The sequence below is a fragment of the Antechinus flavipes genome, chromosome 3 (assembly GCF_016432865.1).
Source record: "Antechinus flavipes isolate AdamAnt ecotype Samford, QLD, Australia chromosome 3, AdamAnt_v2, whole genome shotgun sequence".
Classification (NCBI taxonomy): Eukaryota; Metazoa; Chordata; class Mammalia; order Dasyuromorphia; family Dasyuridae; genus Antechinus; species Antechinus flavipes.
In genome coordinates, this window is record NC_067400.1 from 425,935,190 (window position 1) to 425,949,239 (window position 14,050).

General features: G+C 32.6%; 1 protein-coding gene across 1 annotated transcript in view; it reads left to right on the plus strand.

The window, feature by feature from the left end:
* The first annotated feature begins 5,779 nt into the window (after positions 1 to 5,779).
* Positions 5,780 to 14,050, plus strand: part of LOC127554587 (sodium channel protein type 9 subunit alpha-like) — a 118,832-nt gene continuing 110,561 nt past the window's right edge. Inside the window, 1 exon segment of the mRNA XM_051986232.1 lies at positions 5,780 to 5,979. The gene's annotated coding sequence lies outside the window, so the exon portion shown is untranslated.

The following is a 14,050-nucleotide window of genomic DNA, read 5'->3' on the forward strand; positions in this document are numbered from 1 at the left end:
TAGTGCTACTATTAGGTTTTTAACTCAAGGAAATCATAAAGGGGGAAAGACCCACATGTGCAAAAAAAAAAAAAAAATGTAGCAGCTCTTTTTGTTGTAGCAACTAATTGGAAAATGAGTAAATGTCCATCAGTTGGAGAATGGATGAATAAGTTGGATTATATCTTCATATTGTTTTATTATTTTTTTTTAATAATGAACAAGCTGATTTTAGAAAAGCCTGAAATGATTTACGTGAACTGATGCTGAGCGAAATAAGCAGTACCAGGAATATATACACAGAATACACAGTAACAGCAAGAATGTTTGATGATCAACTATGAAAGACTTGATTCTTCTCAGTGGTTCAGTGATCCAATTCAATTATGCTTTGGACAGAAAATGCTATCTGCAAGCAGAAAAATAACTATGGAGATTGAATGTAAATCAACACATGACATGTTCACTTTTTTTTTTTCTTTTTTTCCCCTCCCATTTTTTTCTCTTTGGTTCTGATTTTTCTCTTCTGTGATTTATAAAGCTATGTTGATTAAAAATAAACAAATTTTTAAAAAGATAATATTCTTATTGGTTGATTGAATCAAATTTCAGGCCTTGTCAAAAGCAATAATTTATATTTCACTGATAAAATTGTTATAGTAGAGGAACACACACACACTGAGAGTACAGTGGTATATGATTTTATTTCTCTTTATTTTTAGTCTTTTTGTTACTGAACTTGTGTGTTGCAGTGATTATAATACTCATATGTCAGTGAAGTACAGTCATAACTCTTAAGTTATATGAATTTATAAATTAATTCAATGAAATGTATAAAGAAGAATTATTGCAATTACTATAAAAATTGATGACAGAAACCTTTTTACCAAATTCGTTGAATGAGAAAAATATGGGCCAGATGTCAAAACTAGATAGTAACAAAGTAGAGAAAGAGGACTTTTTTCCTTAATTTTTTCTTGTCTTTGACCTTCTGTTCTTCCTATTCATTAAACCCCCTCTTATAATGAAAAAAAATAGATACGATCCTGAAGCGATAGATTGTTCTTAACAGACTATCATCAATGTCTACATAGAATTCTATCCAACAAGCTAAGATAGTAGCCTAGAAACTTTTCTCCCCAGAAAACTAGGTGAACTTTCAAGGATATAAGATAATAAATCCAAAATAACTTAATTTGCAAAATTATTAATATGGACCAAACTACTAGGATAATTATTTTGCTTATTAATAGGAAAATGAAAGTATATTACACTTTGCTGAAATTTTTGAATATCATTTTTTCCTGGAAAAATGCTTTATTTTGTTCCTGGAGAACAAGGGTATATTGTAATTCTTTAAGCTCCTAAGAATGGGTGTTATATTACAATACTAGTGCAGACTTCAATCATGCTTGGAATAATATAATATAAGCATTCTATATAGAAGAGGTAAAATAATTTACCACTTGAACAGCTAAATTGATATTATTATTTTGAATTTTCTTCTGAATGCTCCAAAAGGACACAGGTGATGTTGACATTTAACAAAATAAATAGTTGACATTTAATACAAGAAATAGGAGCAATATAATATATAACTCTTTGTAATATTTCTCCTCATACCTTGATGTTCATGGAATGTGCTGGTTAAAATAAGGAGCTTGTCCACAAATGAACTAAAGTATCATATTTCAAATTGTAATTAGCAAACATTATTAGCTACAGTTCACCTATACCAATTTACTTTTCTCATACGTTCACCAATACTGTAAGATGTGTATTTATATAAGTCTTAGTCCCTCTAGTTTATGTGAGGATCATACAAACCAAGATGAAATATTGAACTATGAAATATCTGCATTTCTATCCCTTGATCCAGCAGTGCCACTACTGGCTGCATATTCCAAAGAGATCATAAAAGAGGTAAAAGAGCCCAAAGATGCAAATATCTTTATAGCAGCTCTTTCTGCTACATTGGAAAATGAGTGGATGCCCATCAAATGGGAATGACTAAATAAGTTCTGGTATATGAAATTTATGGTATATGGTATATTCCCATATATGGAAAACATGAATATTGGAATTGTTTTAAAAGAAATGATGAATAAGTTGAGTTCAGAAAAGTTTGAAAAAACTTATATGAACTGATGTTGAGTGAAATGAGAAGAACCATGAAAACATTTTACACAATAGCAAGATTATGTAGTTATCAACTATACTGAGCTCTTCTTAGCAATTCGGTGATTTAAGGCAATTCTAATACATTTTGGATAAAAAATGTCATCCGCATCCAGAGAAAGAACTACAAAGACCGAATGCAGAACTAAGCAAATTATTATTTTCACCTTTTTTTCTTTTTATTTTCTTTCTCATGTTTCTTCCATTTTGTTCTGATTTTTAAATGAATGTAGATGTATAATTTAAAAAATAGTTTAAAAAAGAAATATCTATGTTTGGTATGAGAAATGACCAGCCTATTATAGAGTCAAATAAAAATAAGGAGAAATAAGACCAGAATTGTCATGCAGTTTGTTAAAATATCTTTTTTACATGATATTTTATCTTCAGTGAGAGCAAAAGTTTACAACGAAGATCAGAAGCAACAATTAAAGGCAGCGTCTTATGTATTTTTAATTCTATCTACACAGGCAGCAAGCCCAGTTTTTTCCTTCGGTAAGCATTATGTTCCCATAATTTTTGGAAGTTGTCAATTCTAAGTACATTAATTGAAACACATTTAAAGAAGCATCTACCTTTCCTGTTTGGAAGTCAAACCCCTTACTCTGTAATACCAAGACAATACATGTAAATACATGTTAAATTGTCATACTATTGATTTGTTACTGGGGCTGTGAAATGATTCAACCATTTTGGAGAGAAATTTGGAACTATGCCCAAAGTGCTATAAAATTGTGCATACCCTTTGATATAGCAATGGTTCTCCTGGGTGTGTGTCCCACAGGAATCATAAAAGAGAGAAAAGGACCCATACGTGCAAAAATGTTTCTAGCAACTCTTTTTGTAATGACAAAGAAATTCAAAACTGAGTGGATGCCCATCATTTTGGGAAGGCTGAATAAGTTATGGTCATTGAAAGTAATGAAATCTATTTTTCTATTAAAAATGATGAATAGGCTATTTTTAGAAAGACCTGGAAAGATTTTCATGAACTGATGCTGAGCAAAATAAGCAGAACCCGAAAAACATCTTACATAGTAAGAGCAAAATTGTGTATATGGCAGACTTGTTTTTTTTTTCCCCCAGTGATTCAGTAATTCAAGGCAGTCCTACTGAACTTCGGATGGAAAATACCATCCATATCCAGAGAGAGAACCGTAGAGACTGAATATAAATCAACATATACTAATGTGCCATTTTTTTCTTTCTCTTCTGTTTTTTCCACTCATGGTTTTTCCCCTTTTGTTCTGATTTTTTTCTCTCCCAACATAAGAAATATGTTAAAATGAATGTACACAGGGCGGCTAGGTGGCACAGTGGATAGAGCACCAGCTCTGAAGTCAGGAGGATCTGAGTTCAAATCTGATCTCAGACACTTAACACTTCCTAGCTTTGTGACCCTGGGCAAGTCACTTAACCCCAAAGGCCTCAGCAAAAAAAAAAAAAAAAAGAATGTACATATGCAAACAAATATATGTGTTTTTTTCATAAGTAACTGGGGGAAATTTTTTTTTAAATAAAATATACAAATTTTTAAAAATAAATTTTCAACAAGATGGAAAATACCTCCACACAATATAAAACCCTCTTAAGTAACTACAGAAAATAAGGTATATGAAAGCATCAATTATTGAAATCCATCCCAGTTTATACTTCAGTAAAAAAGATATACATTTAAAATTTCAGCTTCAGTGATTTTGATTCTGCATTTTTGAGGCTATGATTCAAAACCTCTTAACCAGGAAATACATTGAATTTGTAGAGTTTTATGAGGGAAATGAGAAGATCTAGAGATGGGGAGAAATGAGAAACTCTAAAGGCTAAAGTACACTAGAGAGTATGGGACTTCCATACTAAGTTCTCCATACCTGAGCTATCATTGAGGTTACTTAACTCAGATGGTTAAGGGAAAATTAATGGTAGTGAAATCATGATATGATCATATTGAGTTATCCCTCAATATGAGGGAACTCAAAAGTTATATATTTCATCCCCAGGGGAAATATGAAGGTCAGGTCATAAGAGTAGGGAAGAGCAACAAAAATTTTGTGAAATACCTAACCTCCTAAAAGGTAAACTTGCAAAGACACTCATGACAAAAGAAGTAAACATGAGGAGAAAAACTAGCAAAACACCAGATGTAAAGGAAAATATAATTCAGAGACAAAAGGCAATTAAAACACAGAGGATACAGTAATAATAAAGCAGTGCCTTATAGAACTAGACAAATACTGTAACAACAAAATTCATTTTGAATAACACAGTAAGAAACTCACAAAGGAAAACAAACTTAAAAATGAATGTGACATATAAATATCAGGTTTTAAATTAGATTACAAAGCAACAGTCATCAACAATTATAGCACTGAACAAAACAGAAACACAATAAACAGACAAGACCTACAAGTAAACAAACACAGTAGGTTCAGTGAATTCAAGAACACAAACTACATCTGCTTCAAAGAAATCTTGCTCAGAAGTCTAGAAAGTGATTCAATAAGAAAGCAGCTTTGGAGAAGTATGTGAAATCTTTTACAGCAATAGTGTCAAATAACAAGCATTTACAACTTTAAATGGATACGTAAAATGTAATAAAATAGTTAAAATAATTCAAATAATATGTTGGAAATGGAATGAAGAAGAAAGTCACAATGTTTGGAAGGATAAAAAAAAATCAGGTGACTTAATCATAGATGCCACATTTTAAGAGAATTTAGATGATCCACCTCTTTGTAGTTAATTAGGGAGTCTAAAAGCAGTAGCACAGATTGAAAATATTTTCCACATTATATGGTCTTTTTTTACCCTCACCTTTGTCCATCCCTTCTCCAACAGAGGAATGAAAGTGAATTCTTTGTCTATTGGGAACAATGCATCTTCGACTTTAATAGTTTCATGACCACAGATAGTTTTTATTCCTCCTGGAGCTAATTTAATTACTTCATGTGGCCTGCAAATAAGTGGTTAGAGGGCTGACTCAGGGAAGAGAAAACCTCGGGGAAATAAAGAATTAGATAAATTTTAATGGAATAAATTCCTTCATTAAAAGAAATTATCTTTATAGTTAGGGCTTCTTAATCCTTTTGAGAGGCTGGAGTGCATGGACCACTTGGGATGCTAAAAAGATAAGATGAATCTAAAGGTTCTGAGACCATCCCAGTTCACTTTATGTGAAAACTGGGGAAAATCAAAACAAATCAACAACAACAACAAAAAAAAAAAAAACAATGTCTGATTATTGTTTAATAATATTTATTGGCTGATCAATCTTACAAGCATTCTATACTTGGTGTCCCCATTATCTGAAAGAAATAGAGTCTCATGCTGCTTTTGAAATCACAGTTCCTCTAAGTAGGGTGTCCCCCCCACCCCACCCCCGCCTTCCACAACTATTTAGAGGATCTTGAGTACTACCAAGAACTATTAACTATTACTGTCCTCTTTACAGCCACTGTCCTGAAGACAGGGATGGGAAGGAGAAGATCTTGAAATTCAGGGACAATTTGGAAGTTGAAGAACAAGGAATTAGAAAAGTTGCTGCCCACAGGAGGGCGGGGCTGTATTAGAAAGGCTGAGCAGCCTTCACCAGCTGTTGTTTCATACTCAGCAGAGCAGAGCTGACTTCTTCTGATTACCAGCTGGATGGCTGCATCTCTCAGTCCCCAGACCCAAGCGCCTGCCAAGTGACTACAGCAGAGAGAAAGAAAGAGAGGGAACAGTGGGGAAAGAGACCCAGAAGGAGGAAGAATCTAACCCAGTGTCTTCCCAAGCTAGATTTATTCATTTGGAAGTGGCTAACTATTATGCAGAGCGTTATAGCAAGTAAGTGCTTTATTTCTTACTCTTTCAGTTCTGAATGGGAAGAATTTTCCGGATTGAATGTAGTAAAAATGAACAAGATGAAATCTTGAGAGGCACTAATATTAGCATTTTTTGTAGAAAGGATTTAGCAAATTTAGCTAATTACAAGTCTCATGTAAGTAAATAGTTTGATGGGGCAGGAAAAAAACACTAATTCAACAGAATAGAATAGAATAATATAAAAAACACAATAATTCAATATTAGGCTACATCAAGAGAAGTAGAGTTTGAATTCATTTGGAGTTTTGTCTTCAGTCCTGGCATCACTATATTTTTAAGATGTCATTGATAAATTGAATCCATGTAATGAAAGAAACCTTTTCTGATTTTAGTGGAATTTGACTCTATTATTGGTACCCATTAAAGATACTGCAATACAGTGATGTTATGAAATAGTATTCTAGGGGAAATCTATTTCCCTTATGGGATGGAAACACAAATCATAGTAATGATATTATGGGCAAAATTCCAATTGAGAGAGCCATCATCATCTAGAGAGAGAACTTATGGGGACTGAATATGGATCACAATGCAGTATTTTCACCTTTTATTGTTGTTGTTGTTTGCTTGTTTTTTTTCTTTCTCATTTTTTAATTTTTGATCTGATTTGTATTTTTCAGAAGTATAAATAGGGAAATATGCTTAGAAGAATTGTACATGTTTAACTTATGCTGAGTTAGTTGTTGTCTAGGGAGGGCGAGGAGAAAAGAAGGAGAAAAATTTGGAACACAAGTTTTTGCAAGAGAGAATGATGAGGGGCAGCTAGATGGTGCAATGGAAAGAACACCAGCCCTGAGGTCAGGAGAACCTGAGTTCAAATTTGACCTCAAATACTTAACACTTCCTAGCTGTGCAACCCTGGCCAAGCCACTTAACCCCAATTGCCTCAGGAAAAAAAAAGTGAATGACGAAAATTATCTTTGCATGTATTTTGGAAAATAAAAAGCTATTATAAAAAAGAGACTATGAGCAAACAGAAGAACCCAAACATAGGAAAAAAAAAGAAAAACTGATTTAATAGGTTTGGCAAAAGTATTGGGATCATTCTAAACTTTTTCACGTTCCATGTACCACCAGAATTAATGACTTCTAGACAGTCTCATTTCTGGAAAGAACTTTATAGATATCCTAAATCTCATCAATAGCAACTTCATTTGGACTGAATTTGAAATAATTTTTGTATACAGCACTTTAAAGAGAATTTTCTGAAGTGAGCTAGGAAATACAGTCTGATTCCTTGGTAAGAGTTTCCAGAGGGGGAACAGAACACTGAAGCTAGAAAAAAAAATTGCCCCCAAACAACATGAGTGGGAGTCTCAGCCACCACATCATTGTAAACTAATCATTAAGTTTCAAATAGATGAGTCCTAGATAAGGCATAAGTGTAAGCCAGAAATAGAAAAGATGAAGGAATAATGAACCAGAAACATTTCCAAGCTACTGGTCCAGAAATAGAAATGGGTCGAAAATTAGAGGAAAGTTTCTAGAGAAGCTTAGGAAAATTCTCTGGTGAAAATTCCCATGCCTTTTTAAACTTCACTGGTTTTGAAGAATACTAAACTTAGAACTAAATGAGACTATAAATTTCAATCCCTTCAATTTACAGATGTGGGAAATTGAGACTCATGGAGGATAAGTGACTAACCCAAATGGGTTATTTGGTATAAGTGGGAAACTTATATGGTATATACTATACCATATATATTGATATAAGTGGGAAATGGTATAAGTGGGAAATCAGAAATGGAATCTTTTGATGAGAGAGCCAGAACCCTTTCCACTGTACCACTTACCTCCTTTATCCTATTAATGAATCAACAACCATTTATTATGTGTTTAGTAATGAAATAGACAGTGTGCTAGTTGATGAGAAGACAAAAACAAGGAATGAAAAAATACTCTCATTCGTTTTGATGTTAAAACTTTCTCCGTGGCCTTTTGTGGTTTTCCTAGTTGTTTGCTGTTGTTGTTAAGTAATCTGGGAATGTGTGAGTATGTGTGTGTGTGTGTGTGTGTGTGTGTGTGTGTGTGTGTGAGAATCATGTCTAGAGCAGGAGTTTTCTAGGAGATTTCTGGCAGGAGACTAAAAGTAGAAATATTCCTTAGGGTTAGAATGTGGAAATTCATTGGTAGAAGCTGTTTTCAATTCCCTAGAATGTGTCTAGAAAAGCTAGGTGGGTGCTGGACAGTGTGCTGAGCCTGGAGTCAGGAAAACTCATCTCCCCGACTTCAAATCTGACTTAAGTCAATTCTTTCAGATTCTTTCATCTGTTTTATCTCTAGCTCACAGTTGTGCCTGAGTTAGGGCTTATTCATTTGGAACTTAATGACTAGCTTATATTGAAGCTATGAATGACCCTTCCACTCATATTGTTCTTGGACTGATTTTTTTCTGGTTTCAGTGTTCTGATCTTTTGGGGGTAGGTGTGTGTGGGGAACTCTCAACAAGGAAGGAATCATACTGAAAGTGTTTCCTAGCTCACTTCGATAAATTTTCTTTAAAGAATTATATCCCCAAAAAAGAATTGTACAAAGACAGCTTCAAATTCAGTCTAAGTGAAGGTGTTACTGATGATTGTCCAGGTATTCCTCTGTCATTTACTAACTGTGTGACCCTGGATTGGTTACTTAAACTGTTTATTTCAATTCCTTATCTGCAATGTGAACAGAAGAAAGAAGTGGCAAACCACTCCAGTATCTTTAGCAATAAAAAGATCATGAAGAGTCAGATATAACTGTAAAATAAGAAAAGGATAATCATGGTGGGAAAACTTTATATAGATCCATATGAGAATTTGATGAAGTCATTGTCTATGTTTAGTGGAGAGAAATTAATATTTGGAAGTAGCCAGTTAGGAGGGTATATAGTCAGACAGAAATATGAGCTTAAATAAGTGTCTTTCCAAAGGACAGAACTATGTTAGTGGAAATCATCTGGAGCTAACTGTTAACTTGGGAGAAATAGCATGATGTTGTTTTTCAATCATGTTGCATTCTTCATGAACCTTTTTGTGCTTTTGGTTTGCTATTTCCTTCTCTACTTCAATTTACAGATGAGGAAACTGAGGCAAAAAGGTATTAAATAGTTTTTCCAGCATCACACAATTAATATGATTTAGGTCATATTTGAACTCATGAAGATGAGCCTCCCTGACTTCATGCTTGCCACACTATCCACCTAGACAACTGTTCCATAGTGTGGTGGTTAAAAAAAAAAAATTGGGTTGAGTCAGAAAGATCTGGTTTCAAGTTCTGATCCATTTCTCCTGGCTATGTGATTGTATAAATTATTTACCTTCTTAATTCCCTAAGCTAGTCTCTAAACTTTATGGTTTTATGTGAAATCCTAAGCACCAACCACTCTTGTCCAGAAGAAAAGATCCAATAAAAAAGAACTATCTAATAGAATTCTTTCAAAAGGGAATGTAATGTTTTGTAAGATGTGAATCCCTTATCAGTGGAGGTGGTCAAACAGATATTGTTGAATCACCCATTCAGATTTCTTTAAGTGGTTGGAGTAAAGGACTTCAAAGAGCCCTTCCAAACAAAGAGCTAACATTTGCTCGATGTTCTGTAAATTTCTTTTTGATATTATCATTTCTAAATGGTAAGAACAAAAGATCTAAGTTAGAAGGGGTCTTAGAGATCATCTAGTTCAGTGGCATCATTTTGTAATTGAGGAACCATGCACAGAAGATTTGGTGACCTGTTATAGGTTACAAATGCAATACATATCAGAGATTAGAATGTTAACCAAAGCTCCAATGCCTCCAGTTCCAATTTTGCTTTGTTACAATATGAAGAACTAGAAAGATCTTATTTCAGTCTGAAAATGTTTTCCATATTTCCATATTCTGATTGATGGAAAATTGTTGACCATTGATTTGAGTATCCTTTTATTTACCAGCCCTGCTCTCCTTCTGAACACTATGGTGTTAATATCTGTGGGAAAACATGGAGAAGTACAAGCCACCAAGCACAAAAACATAAAAAATCCTTCCCCTCAAAAAAAAAAAAGCTATTTAAGATTGACATTACTCAATCAAAAAGTATTTATGAATTACCTAAAGTTTAGCAGGCACCATACTGCCAAATCAAAAATTAACCCACAAGGAATTTATATTCTGAAGTGTTGAACCAGCACATGAGCATATATATGCAGAAAAGTCAGTGTGGTACAGTAGAACTAGCACTGGCTTGAAATCAGAGAATCTAGGTTCAAATACCACTTTAGATAATGCCTAACAAATCATCAGTAAGGTTTTTTAATCTTCAGAAGCGTCATTGAAAGGATTGAACTAGATGTTCTCTGGGATCCTTTCAATCTCAAAATCTGTGGCACTATGATCATAATATTATTTGGCTTACTTCAGAATTTCAGAGGGAAAACATTGTCTGGCGAAATATGTTTTCAGATGTGGTTGTTCACAGAATAAACTTCAGAGCCTAGAAATATATGTGTATGTATGTAATACATGTGAACATGTATAGGTGCACATATACTTATGTGTATACACATGTATACACACATCCCTGAATTCTGTTTATATATATATGTGTAGTGTGTGTGTGTGTGTGTATATATAGATAGTAGATAGATAATGTAATATAATATTATATTATTATATTATATATTATAATATATATTTTAAATGATATGTTACATACATTAGATAGTATGTGTTTTTGTATGTATTTATGTGTGTAAATACATACAAAAATACATACTATCTAATGTATGTAACATATCATTTAAAATCTAATATCTATATCTGTTTCTATCTATCTAGAATGTGAAGAGAATTTAGAGACAGTCCAGTCGAAACTCTATTCATTTTATAGTTGAAGAAGTAGCTCCCAAGAAATTAAGTGATTTTCCCTGTGTCAATCAGAGGTAATGAACAACATGATATTTGATTTCAAATATCCTTACTCCATCACTTTTTATCTTAGACTTATTGTAATTGAGCCAATATATTTGGACTTCTAAGTCAAAGATGTTTTACATCTTTTGTTATTTGTTTCAAGATAATTTTATCACAGAAACTAGAAGAAAATTATCTCATTTCAGACTGCTATAACTTTCATTCACTGTAGTAAAGACAGTTTAAATGATTAAAGAAAATTTAACAGAAAATGTGCAGTTTTCTCTGATGAAGAAATGATATATTGTGTATATCATTCATATTCATTTTAGTGATTTTATTATCTGAACTCTAAAAAATAAAATAAAAAATAAAAAATAAACATGGTGCACTATTTATTTTTCATGAAGGACAATAAGACTGATCTTATTAAATTTACTTGAAAAGAATAAAGAGACCAAACCTGAAATTTTACAGGGGAAAAAGAGAGAACTTCTGACATCTATCATTGAATATTAGCAGGCATTAAATATTTATTGAAATCCTACTATGTGAAAGACATGCAAGGATATTCAAGGAAAAATAATTTACATAGCAAACACTATTTTAAAACACCATTTTACTTCCACTACCACTTAATATCTTTCTTGAATGAACTTAAAAGTTTTAAATGAACTATTAAGGAAAATATTTCCTCAAACAGTCTAAAAGTTAAGATAGTTTTTCCATTGTTCTTCTGGATTTAGAAAAGTTTCTTTTCCTTTTTTTTCTATCTCACTAAACTTAATTTTGCTAGAATTTCTAACAAATGTGATTTTTTAATATTTTCACCAATTTCATCAATCATTATTGACATTATATTGCCCAATCCTGATTTGTATATATGAGACATCCAATTAAAAATACTAAATGGATAAATTAATATTATTATGCGCATGAGAAAACAATCCTTGACAATGCACTAAATACCTGGAATTTTTCTTATTACATGTTCTCCCTGAATTACTATTTATGGGCCTTATCATGTGCGTTACAATGAATTACAAAACCTTCCTTTCCTTTTAGACTTCCCAAGGTATTAACATTTTTTGTGACTTTAAAGATATCCTCCTCAATGATAGTTACTTTATCTATGAAATAAATGAATTGAATGAGATAATCTCTAAGTTCTCATTTAGTGCTAGAATGCTTATAATTCTATCTCAATACATCTGCCATGTCATCAGTGTGGGTGAATAGCACCCACACTTTATCTCCAATGATGAAAATTTTTGTCCCTCATCATCTTCTTCAATTCTTGGCCTCTTACAAATTCTCCATAATCTTTCCTTTAAATGTAAGTTTTCTTCTACATGTGGAATCAATGTCAATCCAACACATTGGCTATTCACTGATCTTTGCTTATTTTCCATCCTATATTATGATTCTCTTGAACATATTTATTTTAAATTGTTAAATCAAATTTATAGTGTGATTTAATGAGTACTTTTGATATTTATTGATGATCCACCATGTATGTTTAAGAGGAAGTGTAATAGTAAATAATAATAATAAATAAATGCCTTCAGACCTAGGTTCAAGTCTTGTCTCAGACATAAACTGCTTATGATGCCCTGGGCAAGGCATTCTCAGTGTTGCAGTTAGTTCTCTAAGCCTATAAAGTACAAGGAAGGTATCTACCTTCATTGCTAATGGTAGTTTTCTCTTCTAGAAGTTCTTAAAAACAATTAAGTCAAAGATGCAACATAATACACACACACACACACACACACACACACACTTATATACACATCCATATCAAGAGAAACATACAGGCAATTTATGTGTATGTATATGTATGTGTGTATATATATATATATATATATATATATATATATATACACACATATATATATGTATATATACACACATATATATATATATGTATATATACACACACACACATATATATATGCATAACTGTGTCCTGTATTTTGATATCTGAATTACAGCTGTCTCTGTTACTATCATATCTTCTACTAGACATTAAACTAGATGAGAACATTAACTGATTTCCACATAATCTTTGTACCTCTCCAACACTTGTCATAGCTTTCTAATAAGTGGATGCTCAATAATGTAGATTTATACATATATAACATATGTATATGGATGTACATATTCAGATTTGGTTGATTTAATGGTTAACAGTATTAAACTCTATCTAAAGAAATGGTTCTCTGGAAATGGGGAAGTATGCATTGGGAAATGTAGTTGATGTAAAAACAATATTATCAGTAATTTATTTTAAGTAGCAATGACTTATGTAAAAAGTTTCATAGAACCATATCTTTATAGGTGGAATGAATTCTAAGTTCAGTGCAACCCCTTTAATTTGTGGATGAGTCAGTCATTCAAAGTGACATGGATTAAAAGTGTCTAATACAGATTTTTGTCAGTTCCTCCAACTCCACATCTGGAGCTCTTTTTGGCAGTATCTACTTTTTGATGACATTTGGATGATAGCTAACCCATCATCTTTTTTTTTTTTCTCTTCCAAGCACCCCAGGAAGACTTTGTTTTTATTTTTATTTCAGTCATTTTTCAGTCATGTTCAATTGTGTGATCTCATTTGAAGTTTTCCTGACAGGGATAGAAATGGTTTGCCATTTCTCTCTCCAGTTCATTTTACCAATGAGGAAAGTAAGGCAAACATGTTTAAGTAACTTGCTCAGGGTCTGAATAAGTATCTGAGATCAGATTTCAATTCAGGAAGATGAATTTTTCTGACTCCACTTAAGACATTCTAACCATTGTGCCACCTAACAGCCCTAATAAACTAGCTTGGAATAAACTGACTGATTTTCTGTGCATTGTCACTATCTATTGCCTCAAATCAGAGTTTTTATTTTCTCTGGCCCACTATGAAACTGAAAACTAGATTTATTTTTTCAGTCTCCTAGATCCATGAAGAAGTGTTATCTTTAGGAAAAGGAATAATGAGAGATAACCAAAGAGTTAAAAATCTATTACAATGCTTCCTCTCATAACAACTATTCTCTTTCTCTTGTTTTTTTTTTTTTTTTCATTTTTCTTCCCCCCCCCCCCCCATTACATAGGCTCCATGAAGTTGTCCAGAGATGCTGAATGGGGCCTTAAGGAGAAGATTTATCTATATTTCTAAGAAA